The sequence below is a fragment of the Galleria mellonella genome, unplaced genomic scaffold (assembly GCF_026898425.1).
Source record: "Galleria mellonella isolate WM207_F2 unplaced genomic scaffold, CSIRO_AGI_GalMel_v1 utg352, whole genome shotgun sequence".
Lineage (NCBI taxonomy): Eukaryota > Metazoa > Arthropoda > Insecta > Lepidoptera > Pyralidae > Galleria > Galleria mellonella.
The window spans coordinates 5416400-5429689 of NW_026442084.1; the positions used below are offsets into that span (position 1 = coordinate 5416400).

Below are 13290 nucleotides of genomic sequence, written 5' to 3' on the forward strand. Positions count from 1 at the left end.
AGAAAAAAGAAAAAAATGAGAAATTATGAAGACCGGCTCTTTTCTTTATAATATTGAAAACTTATAGTCGATAAAAAAAAAATCGAAAAGTTAAAGAAAGAAACATTTTATTTCTTCTTCATGTCGTTAAATTTCGTTCTCTAAAAAAGGTGTATTAAGGTTTCCTTAGGGTCGGCAACGCGCACGTGACACCCCTAGTGTTGTAGACGTCTATAGGCTACAGTGACCGTTTACCATCAGACGAGCTGTATGGCATCTTCATGGTATAAAAAAAAATCCAACCCCGATGAAATTCAAGTGTACGATATAAAACAACGATTTTTTCTTTTATTATATATATTATACGGGGATAACGGAACAATTTTATCTAGTTGCCTGCCCGTCTTCGCCTGGGTGGAGAGTTGGAGACCTCTACATCTTCTGTCTTACTCACTCACTTTTTATACGGAGATTTTTTTAACCCAATCTTTTCACTTTTTCATACTATTTTTAAAACATATTTTTTCCAGTTTGTAACCTTATCCTGACAAATGACAAACACAACAAAAAAAATTAACCAAATAGGTGCAGTCCTTCTGAAGTGATTTGCTTACTTTATTATTATTATTCGCTTATTCGACAATTGTTTTTCATTTATACAAATTCCGTTAACAATAATTTAACAATAATTAAGTAAAGCTAACACAAAAATGCGTCATCGAAAATTTCTCTATGGTTCCCTCATTTCCCGCCAAAACTGACTAATTGACGTTTCTAAACGTGTAATAGTTCTGTTGTTATAGTCACGGAGCAGTTTTAGTAAATTTATTTAGTTGTTGCGAAAGTTTATTGCATGTTGTACGCCGTTACTGTTGTAATTACAATAATTACTTATATTTTTAAATAGAAACCATACTTTCTGGCTGTCACTGTTGAAAAATTGTTGTTCTAAATTATTATGTATCTCATTAAAACATTATAATTATCTGTGGTATTCACAGACATTTAAATTATGGCATGATATTGGTAACCAAGACTAATATTATAAATGTGAAAGTGTGTTTGTTTGTTTCTAAATTTTATTGCTTCTGTTGAAGTAGCCTATACCCTTCTATTATGTGAATAGGGGGGGGGGGGGTTTGAAATTGTTCGTAATTGGGTTTAAATTATTTACTTTAAAGAGTAAATAATTTACTCCTCTATTGCTAGCAATATATCCTATTAGCTCCACCTTCCCAGTGTCAGTTCTTGTTGAATTCGTCACGATGGGCAAACTAAGCTGCTTTCCTATCATTTCTCGCTGGTACCCCACCAGTGTATATCAATGGGAAGGCGAGATTTCTATTTCACTCTCAGCTATTAAAAAAAAATTGTTTAGGAAAAAGGAAATATTCGAAAAATCTAGATCACAATAATAATAAGCTCGACCTCTCCAGTAACCACACAATGGTTTCCAAGGGAAACCTCCCTTGGAAACCATTGTGGTGAATTCTTGTTAAATTTGTCACATTGGGCCAACCTAACCTGCTTCCATTCAAATCTATAAGCTTTCCCTGGTACCCTGCCAGCATATACCGATAGCGCAGGCAGCATTACCATTTTCAAAATAAAAAACTGCATACTTATCAAAATCCATTACGATTGATTCAGCCTTTAAACTTCTAAATGAAAGATACAAACTCACTTTCACATTACAGTGTTTTATATATATATATATATATATATATATATATATATATATATATATATATATAATATATATATATATATATATATATATATATATATATATATATATATATATATATATATATATATAGTTCAGTAAGAAACACTAGGTATCTCTATGTATGAGAGAACAAGTATAATATTAAATATACATGTATGTTTGTTTATTTGTTTCTTCTTGGCACTTGGCACGACTTAAACAAAATGTCCCTAAATTTGGCATAAACGTACTATTTGAGATTTAGACGGGCAACGGTTACTTTTTGCCGCGTTCAATCAATACATCACGCAAAGTCGCAGGTGAAGACTAGTATAGATATATTATCTTGTTTATTTTAATACACTAATTAGAGTACGTAGACTAAACAATGAAGCATTCGTAGTTTATTGTGCTGTTTACAAAGGCGATACGGAGACAATGGTTTTGTAAACATTTCACATCGAGAATTATTCTGAATGTAAATAATTTCATTGATAAATGATTTATTTATCAATTATATAAAATGTGTTATTGATAAATAAATTATGTAATTATAATTGATAAATGTCCCATTCGTGTTTCAACCGTGAAGCAATTGTGTTTCGGTTTGAAGGGTAAGATATGGCGTGAATTTACTGGGTACAGAGGAATAACACCTAAGTCCTCAGGAATGGCAACGCATGGGGGGTATCATGGGCGAAACAGTATACTCTGTTATTTCCATGGTACTGCTCATGTCTATAGGCGACGGTTACCACTTTCCATCAGGTGGGCCGTCAGCTTGTTTTCCATTCTATTCACGTCGGGTGCTAATAATATAATGGGTTACTTATTTATTAAATTGTACTACATTAAATATAGATTTAAATCATAAAAATAAAAATTAAACTGTCTCTCCTAAAGAATTGCTTCAAATAGCTCGGGAAGAACTTGGGATGTTTACATTTAAATAGCAGTAAAGTAGCTCGTTCCTAGAGAATAAAAGTAATACAATCAGCAATAATAGACGAAAGGCAAAGGAACTACGCCATACAGCCGAATAAAATTATATAATAAATTTAATACAAGATGTTTCTTATTCTATATAATTTACTTAATAATTTGTAAATGCAGAAGTTTATACATATTACTGTATATGAAGGCTTGCTATTATATTAACGTTGCTTCGTTTTTAATTGCAATTTACATTAAAATTGTATTATTAAGCTTAAAAATTTAAATACGTTATTTCTTTGTATTTATAAAGAAAGTACATATCGGAGCTCTTAAATAACACAAAATACTTTTGTATTAATTCGAAATAACATATTAATTACAATAAAATTAATACTTAATTAATATATAAATCAGTGATTTATTAATATGTATTCCGTGTAAAATAAATCATTATTTATTAATTTAATTAATGAATATATTAGTAATACAATTAAATTAGTTTTTTATTAAATAAAAATCAAATATATTATACATCAATTTTATTTTCTGAGTTAAGAAATAACGACAAAAGACCGTTCGCTGATAAGTATTTGTTTCGAGGAGTTTCATCGCTGTAACAAAACGCTTAGTTTCACGTTACTAAAATCAACTATTTGTGATTCTCACAGGCTATCAAATTCAAAGTTCACTAGAACGAGATAAAAGCTATTGTTCTTAAAACGCGATAGTGTTTTGTTAGTGCGATAGCCACGAGTAGGTAACTCCACGGTGGGCAGTCTTTGTTCTGTGACCCACTTTGTAATTTTGACGTTTCTATATACGTACTAGTGATGTACTGGATCATTAAAAATGTATATTTGAGGATATGGATGCGGAATCGGATCATCAGCGTCAGATCCTCGAATACGAATACAGACATCCATTTTTTTATTACTTGAAATTATTTTCAACCAGACTAGACTACGGTAACCGCTTACCATCAGGTTAACCATATGCTTGTTTGCCACATGGTGGTATAAAAAAGATCCAAATTCAAAAGAAGGAGGTTCTCAATTCGTATCTACTTTTTATATCTGATAGATAGATGACCTTTATTCCCATTATTAAGAAAATAAAAAATTAAAACAAAAAAAAGAAAAAAGAATAATTAATGTTGCTGGTAATAGGACATAATGTTGCCGGTATAGATCTGTTACCTAGTGTTGTCATAACTCCGTCAGTTTTAAACTGACTTGGAAAATTACTTTTTATCTGAAAGGATATTACCTACTTACGGATTGGTTCCACAGACATTTTGTCAAAATTAGATCAGTAGTTCAATTTTTAGACCAACATAACTATTTTTGTCACAATTGAAGACGATTATTTTATTAGGACACAATCTTTAATTACAATAGTAACTTTTAAGGTACGATATTAGTATATCACTGCAATAACTATTAAACTTTTTAATTTTTATAAATGTAGAGTGTAGTTTTCATAAATAAAAACAATTTTAAATGGAATTTAAAAGTGCCTAATTTAAAAAAAAATTCATATATATACAATGAAATTTAATAATATTTAAGTTAAAAAGTAACAGATACGGATCCGTATCTTTTCCCAGGTATTCGCGGATATTTTTACGAATATTGGGCACATCACTAATATTTAAGTACTCTGTACCGGTGAAGTGAAAGCGTGCGCGTATACATTTTTTATATGACATTTTGATGTGATGCGGTCTATTTTGTACGCAATCTTTTTCCGAGATAATATGAATTGTTCATGAATTCTAAGAAAATTAAATGCTGATGCCCGTTTCCGCTCGACGGGCGGTTGTCAGTTCCCCCTAATAAGGTTTTTGACAGCGTAATTTTAATGAATAACAAGAAAACATTCGTTACACGGTATTATATAAAATTGTATTGTTTTAATTAGATTTGGTCGAGCGTATTTTTGCTATATTTATCTACTGTATAAAAAGAAAGTCTTTTCTACTTTTTTTTTTCGTAGAGCTGCTATTATTAGAAAATCATACAATTGTGTTACATTTTTAATCGATCTCGAAAAAGAGACGATCCGACAGGGTTTTTTTGTAATGTGGATTTTGATGATTCTTTTTAAATGACTGAAAGCGCATCTAAATACATCCTTTAAAGTCGCGAATAAGTTGCCGGCCCATCTTACTGAACATACAACCATGCAGCAACACTTTGGCGAGAGAAACACGAATGGGGCAACTCTATGACGGGAGAACGATGAGTGGGACAAAGAAATACTTTTGTACACGACGACAGAAAAACAAAGGGGGCAGAAGTAACCGTATAAACTTTTATACAAAGTTTTCACTAACAAATCTGCACAGAACTTAATTGATTCAAAACCACATTACATTAATCTGTGGATGTTTTGCCGCCAATATTTTAAAAATAGAATCTACAGAATCAATTTTTTAAATATAGAATCGCATATTAAAATCCAAGTAACCAGAACCAATGACAAGTCACTCACGATTTCGATTATTTAATAAATGAATGTACTCGGAAAAAAGTCTGCTGACGAGATAATATAAAAAATGACAATAGAAAATCTCATACCTACTTCCTTATTATTGTCAGCGTAATCCGTCCCGTTTTAATATCATTAAAATGAATGAGAGAGGAAGGATCCGTACATACTGTATGCTTATTAGATTGTCCCACAATACAATTTAGTAAATTCATATTACGAATTTACGTTTGACAATAATGTTTAAACGGCTGTGGAAATAGAGTTACACATATAATTTACTACTTAATGTTTTTTTTGCGGATCTTAATTATTAATTATTTTAAATTTACAGTTTACACCGTCGTATATATATATATGTATACATATATAGTAAATTTCCTAAAACTCTTTATTGCCTCAATTTAATAAGAGAAATAATTAAAACAATATATATATATATATATATATATATATATATATATATATATATATATATATATATATATATATATATATATATATATATATTCTATGGGTATATAATATAATATAAACGAGTCCATTTAGGTTATCTACTATGATAATTTACTTGAACTATCTACTCGTGATCACGACCGGCATAATTTGGGAGGTTTTGCCATTAGTTGCCTAGCTTGGCAGGCGGTTTGGCAACCGTAGTTAGGCTTTACAGATATTTTAAGATGGACGCTGCGGCCCATCCCTCGCTCTCCTTTAGCCACCTCTTACGACACTCACGGGAAAGGAAGGATAAACTCAAAAATTTCTAAATCGGTTTTAAAAAATATTTTACCTATACAAAACTACATCATCAGCGTATAACATAAACTATATATTATTTTCTATCTGTCCGTTTAATTCTATCTGTCCGTACGAAACCAAGCTGAATCACTAGTATAATCCATCATTTTACTGAACTACGTGTTATTTTCAAAAGACTTCAAAAAGAAGGTTCCCGATTCGATTGTATTTTTTTTTTTTATTGATTTGAAAATTCTTTTTTTTTTTTTTATCTAAAACGACATATTTACAGATTGGCCATATAGAAATTTTATTAAAATCGATTCAGTTGTTTTTTTTTTTATACAACTTAGAATGGCAAACAAGCTGACGGCCCACCTGATGGAAAGTGGTAACCGTCGCCTATAGACATGAGCAGTACCATGGACCCCCCATGCGTTGCCATTCCTGAGGACTCAGATGTTATTCCTCTGTACCCTGTAAATTCACGCCACATCCCACCCTTCACACCGAAACACAACCATGCAAACACAACTGCTTCACGGTAGAAACACACATGGGACAGAGGTACCTAAGACTTTTGTACAAAGTCTTCCTCTGTTTATAAATCAAAATAACCGATTTTGCCACAATTGAAGTCGGCTTTTCTTGTAAAACACAAGTGGTGAGTCGTATAAAAATACCAGCGGAAATTAACAAAATAATTCTAAACAACTAACCAATAATCCATCAACAAAAAGTTTAGATAAACTTGTCAAACAACACTACCGTGCCGTCGAGAAGCCGCCGACTTCCATTAAATTTTATAAAAAACAAAAAATACAAGTATATATATTATCGTAAACCGAATTCGGTTTTCATTTGTCCGCGGTCACGTGAATCACTTTTGATGAGTCAATCAATACGAGAATCAGGTAGTGGCTTTTTTATACCACTGTTAACGAATGTAGGTGTGAATTGATGTAAAAAAAATATACTATTTCGGGGTCGAACTGGTATACCTTGTTATTTAGGTTACTTACCGTGTGTATGTATTAATTGGTTGGTGGTGATTTTACACACGTACATTAACATGTACCAGAGGGAGACTATGTACAAAAGTCGATTGCTTGGGTACCTCTGTCCCATTCGTGTTTCAACCGTAAAGCAGTTGTGTTTGCATAGCTGTGTTTCGGTTTGAAGGGTGAGATATGGCGTAAATTTACTGAGTACAGAGAAATAACACCTGAGTCCTCAGGAATGGAAACGCATGGGGGGTATCATGGGCGAAACAGTATGTGTGTGTACTGATATGTCCATGGTACTGCTCATGTCTATAGGTATAGAGATACCCAAGCAATTGACTTTTGTACAAAGTCTGCCTCTGGTAAGCGATTGCTTGTACTTGCGACCAATGACGATTCTATCCTTGAATTCGTATGCCACTTGTCTAGAGAGCTTGTTTTTTTGGACACTACTCTTGCTAAACGCTTAACTTACTAAAATTTCATATAGGTATAATAACAAAACATTTATTCCTCCCAGGGTATGCTTAATACCCTGTGCTAACAAGTACGCAAATCCGCGTATTACAGCTAGTCAAACAACAACGACGTTCGGAGATAGCCAGAAACAACGAGCGTGATTGTATTACACTAAGTAACTATGCCATGTATGAATCAGTAGGGTTAAAAAACGGAACACTCCAATTATCAAAGACGGTCGCCACAATTGGCATACGTTCATAAGTTGATTATAAAATTGGAAAAGCCACTTTCGACGGCCGGTTCATTGACCGTGCCACTAATAAGTACAATTTACTACGTACCCAACTAATTTATAGTTGTTTCCTTTGTACAATCTTTACTAATAAGGGGGAAAGGGATTGTTAGTAATGAGATTTAACAACCTCATTGTTGGGAATACACCCTATCAGGTCGACCTCCACGCGGTTCCCCCTGGAAACCATAGTGGTTATTTCTTATTCAAGTGGTCACTATGGACCAACTGACCTGACATCGTCCTCACCTGTCACCCTTCAATGGTGACCCGTCAACGTATACCGATACCGTAGGCGGGTTACCATTCCATCTTCACCCATAAAAAAAAATCTTTATTAATATTATAAATGTGAAAGTGTGTTTGTTACAGCTCAACCAGTCATCATGATGTATACTAAACACACGTATTATTTTAGACATAGATAAACGGAAACTATTGTAAAATTAATATGTCGGGGTCAAGCGGATGAAGTTGCGGGTAAAAACTAGTGATTTAATATAACGCTAATATATATAATCGACTGACTACATAGGATATTATTTTATATAATTCACTATAGAGTGAATTAATAACTTCATATACTTATATATATATATATATATATATATATACTCTATAAGGAATTATATAAAATAATTTCCTATGTAGTCAGTTAATTAGAATTATTTTGGTTAATTCCGCTATCATTATTATGCGTGCGACTGCCAATACTCGAAGATTGGCTACTATTATTATTAGCAGAAATATATATATAAAGTATATGAGCTTATCGTTTCCTATGTTAACGTAATTTAAGATGATTCCTATGATAATGATGATAATAATACCTAACCTACGATAAAAGTTTACCATCAGACGGGCCGTATGCTAATTTTCCTCCATAACAGTATAAAAAAATATTATATAATTTTCACATTTATACTATTAGTTAGACCAATCGAAAATAATGTGTCAGGAGGGAGAGTAGACTTTTAGTTTTGAGACTTGGGAACAAAAAAAAAAAATAAAAAAAAAATTTGAAACTGACCTATTTTTTATATAAACATGGCCGCGATATATTTCTCGTTCTACAAAATAAAAGTTTGTTGCGAAAAAATGTTTCTGGGGCTTGACCTTGCAAAGTTAATTCTCTGAACGATAATAAATCAACAGTTCGCAATTACAATATCGCTGTCCCGTGGGCCTATTAAAGGCCCAACTCACGAAACAATACGTTTATTAGAACTTCCAATATTTTGAGAGCACGCTACGTCGTAGCGTTTCATTTAATATTTATTAAGAGGCGCCCGTGCCGCGCCGTCTTGCAACGTCAGCGTTATCTGTCAACTTTCAAAAACAATTTACAATATTTCTAAACGATCACTTAACAAATAGATATTAATTAAATTAAAAACAGCGAACTTTAATTGTTATTTTTCAAAATTTATATCTAGTTTTTAACGATGACTATATATTTATATGGGTAATGAGAAATTTTATGAACTTACTACGTTTGTTTGTTACCGACAAACAGTCTGCAATGCGAGACGTGACACAGTGACGCAAAACGACGTACGCCCCCTGAAAAATACTTCCGAACGAAGTCGAAACAGTTTTCGGAATCTACAAACATGATAAGGTTATAAAATATCCCGTTATACATATATTTAGGTTTTAATTGTGACAGAATTAATATTAATGTTGATTTGTAATTTAATTCTTATTTTAAAACGAATAGATTTGAATTTAAAACGCAGATTCGTGTCTAAAAGTTCCGCTTCGCAATTAGTAAAACTCTCCTTACGTTTTTACTCGGCAAAAACAAATGGCAATTTACAATCATAACGTATTTCTTTAATAAATATGAGATCAACACGGGAGCAAATCATATCTATTGCAAGAATTATTAAAAATCAGTTTGGAATCGGCGATGTAATCACGTCACAACCGTTGGAAAATAAAGAAGATTTAAAAATACATAACTCTTTAAGCCACTTTTATAAATAAGATTACATGAAAATTTAAAATAAAATTATATAATAGCGAATTGAAAATATAATCATAGTAAATATTTTCCCGTGGGTGTCGTAAGAGGCGAGTAAGGGAACTTAATGCCGCCAAGCGTGGCAAATCTTCCCAAGACCAAAGTTCAGCAATGGTCAATTAACGGCTGAAATAATATGTTGCATATTAAGAAAAATTTTGATTAATTAATAAACTTTTGATTAATTATAATTGAATTTAATCATTGTTTTAATTACTATATATATATATATATATATATATATATATATATATATATATATATATATATATTATATATATATATATATATATATATATATATATATATATATATATATATATATATATATATATATATATATATATATATATATATATATATATATATATATATACGTGACTACTACACTATACATAATATAATTGGTTAAGATCAAGTTCATTGAAGCTAATATAAACAGATATGAACTAATGAGGCCGTACAGACGACTATCGATTATTTGTTACAGCTTGATTACCTTAACTGTTCCTCAGACGAAAATTCTTGACTCATCGTATATATTAGAGACTATATATATTTTACTTTAACATACAGACATATATGAGCAAAGAAGCTTAGTGGTAGTTGGTCAAAACTCATTTTTTGCCTTAAAAAAAATTTATTTCAAATTAACATTCTTTATAATTATAAATAAATTAAATTTAAAATAATTAAATTGTAATTATTATATAAATTTTTATTTCGACCGAAAACAATATGGTGTAATTTTTTTTAATTCATTTATTTAAGATTTTACTCTATGCCAAAAAATAACTACTTCAATGAATTAATATGGAACTAACATGAGAACCTTATTAATTACAAAACGAATTCTTAAAATCAAAATTGCCAAAGACATCTCTTGTGTAGACAATAAAATAAGCGATTTGGGAGCCTTTATGATGTCGCGAAGAATATTAATCCGAGAAGGATTGGGAAATATGAGCAAGCCGAGTCAAAGTAGGTAGCGAACGTTTTTTCTGATTACCCCATACGGGATCGGAGCCGATACGAAACCTTAAAAGGGATCAAATTTGCTCTCGCGCAAAAAAACCCCCGGATAGAACCAATAAATAGGTGTACGCTACAGTGATGGAGTACCTTTTAAAATATTCTTGAATCGTTCGCTTTGCAGTGTTGCTCATAAATTTTTTCCGCGAAACTCCCTCGGATAACCTCCAATATACGGCCAGGACGTGTCATTTTCGACGCGAAATTTTCAGTAATATCCTATACTTTAGAGTTCGAGCCCCGAGTGGGCTTTTAAGGTACATTTAAGGCACTTGTGATTACCGTTAAAGCATCAAAGTGATACGTAATAAGATATCTTTGAGAGGTTTACTTAACTTTGCGTTGTCTATCTACCTTCGACCTTAGATAAAGATCAAAGTCATTGGTAAATATTAGGAGACCAAAACGTCTAATAGTGACATCAACAATATCTATAACGTGTTGGGAATTATTTCTAATATGATACATATTATGTTCATATATATTAATAGAATCACACACTTGATAATTAATAATTACACATTAATTAAATAAATTAAAATTAAATTAGTGAGTTAATTATTATAATATTAAATTAATTAATATTATATTAATAAAAAGAATAAAATTATATTATTAACAGATGTTAATTCCTCTATCATAAATACTTTATTTTACTTATATATCACACATGGAACATCACTTCAATTCACGACAAATATTTAATGGAAACTAATTAATAGGGAACTATTTCAAAACATTCCGAGAAGAAACAAAACAAAAATGGAATATACCTATTATCTCTATTACCAATAGCGAAAAATACACAATAAACGAAATAACATTATCCAATACTGTTTATTTTACGGATGAAAATAAATAAAAGCTATTCTGATAGAAATTCTGATAATAGCAGGATAATCCTGTTGTGCTGTTAAACTAATATAAATAGAGCCGTAACAGATACTGGAAAACTGCAAGTCAGAATAATGTATCAATATTTACGTTGTATTTAATGAAATTGACTATATATTTAAGCTGAAAGCCTAACTGCGGTTGCCAACTTGCCTCCTGCCAATTGTGACAATTTTGACATAACCCACATTCAGCAGTGAACAATTATCGGCTGTTATGATGATGATGATATATTTAAACTAGGCTATAAAATATATAAGCCATTGCTATGAGAAATCGCGTGAAACACTCGGCGAAATGTGGTCATGTCGTGGGTCACGCACAGTGCGGTTTCAGAGACGCTTCCTCCCGCAACACTCAGCTTGTGGAATAATCACCCTGCCGAGGCTTTTTCTAGAGACTGTAATGTAATGTAAATTGGACTCTCTTTTCCGTGCTTAGCCTCTCTAGTGGCTAGTACAGCCAACTTAGCTCCGCCTGAAGAAGCACAGAAGCTTCCTGAGATCTTCACAAGCCTCACAGAGCGACCTCACCGTTCCGAGGATTTCTAAACGTTGATGGGCCACAGCTTCACATTCTCTAAAGACATACAGCATGGGGTTCTTCAAAAAGGGCGTATTAATGTTTCTAAAACGACGGCATTGCGTGCTATAGTATAGTATATAGTATAGGCAATAGTAACCCCGTTTACCATTAGCCGAGTCGTATGCTTGATCGCCAACATAGTAGTATAAAAGAAAAACTTAAGAGAAATCAAACAGTTTTACATAATAAAAGAAAACGCACAAAAAAATATTAAGCTAAATGGACTAACAAAAACTATGAAACAAGGCATATATCTAAAAATAAAAATGTACAATAAATTACCCGGAAGGCATTTGTAAACCGAAATCATGCCAACACAAACACAATACAAGGAACAAGAATTACCAATTCATTGGATTGAAATTGTTACAGTTGGCAACATTGGAGATGTTATTACAACTTCCGATTTAATATTTCACGATTCTGCTTCCACTTTAACTTCCTTATTTATGTTGGCGAATTTCTTTAGGTTAATTTTCTTATTCACAACATTCGTCGTTGTGCTGCGAGATATTTTTTTTTGTTGTACAAAAATTTTTTTATTAAATGCTTTTTTTTATAATCGATTGATCGATATTTGATCATCATTATTATTTTTTATGGATTTCTTCTACCCGCAAAAAATTTTTCGTGACGTAAACTGTAAAATTTTTAAGATTAAAACTAGAAGAGAATTGTGCTGTTGATACACAAGGTACTGGATAGAATATAAAAACCTTAAAAATTCAGTTACAAAAAGAAATATATAAAAAGCCATTAAAATTTATTGATATAAAAAAAAGTATGTGTTTATAATTCAATGTTAATAAACTCAGACGTAAAATATATTGAAGGCGCCAAAAAATATTTTTTAAATATCGAACCATGTGTTTTAAAGGGAATTGAGGGAATTGTATAGTTTCTCTAATACTGTTACTGGATTACTATTATACCATTTTCGTTAATACACTTTGTTTACTCAAAGAGTACAGAAGTTAATTAATAAAATTGGTTTGTTTTATCTACAACAATATAACTACGGAAGTAATCACCTTGCCTTTTGGTTAAAGTTTCTTGAAAGAATGAATTCTTTTGAAAAGAAATAGATTGTATTAGTTCCGTTTGCTATAAAGTCCAATTTGAAAGGTCACCAATTTTTTTA

At 31.4% G+C, this 13290-nt stretch overlaps 1 protein-coding gene across 3 annotated transcripts in view; it reads right to left on the reverse strand.

Annotated features, from left to right (window-relative positions):
* LOC113519441 (uncharacterized) overlaps positions 1–13290 on the reverse strand; it is a 767542-nt gene that overhangs the window by 26172 nt on the left and 728080 nt on the right. The gene's annotated exons all lie outside the window — the stretch shown is intronic.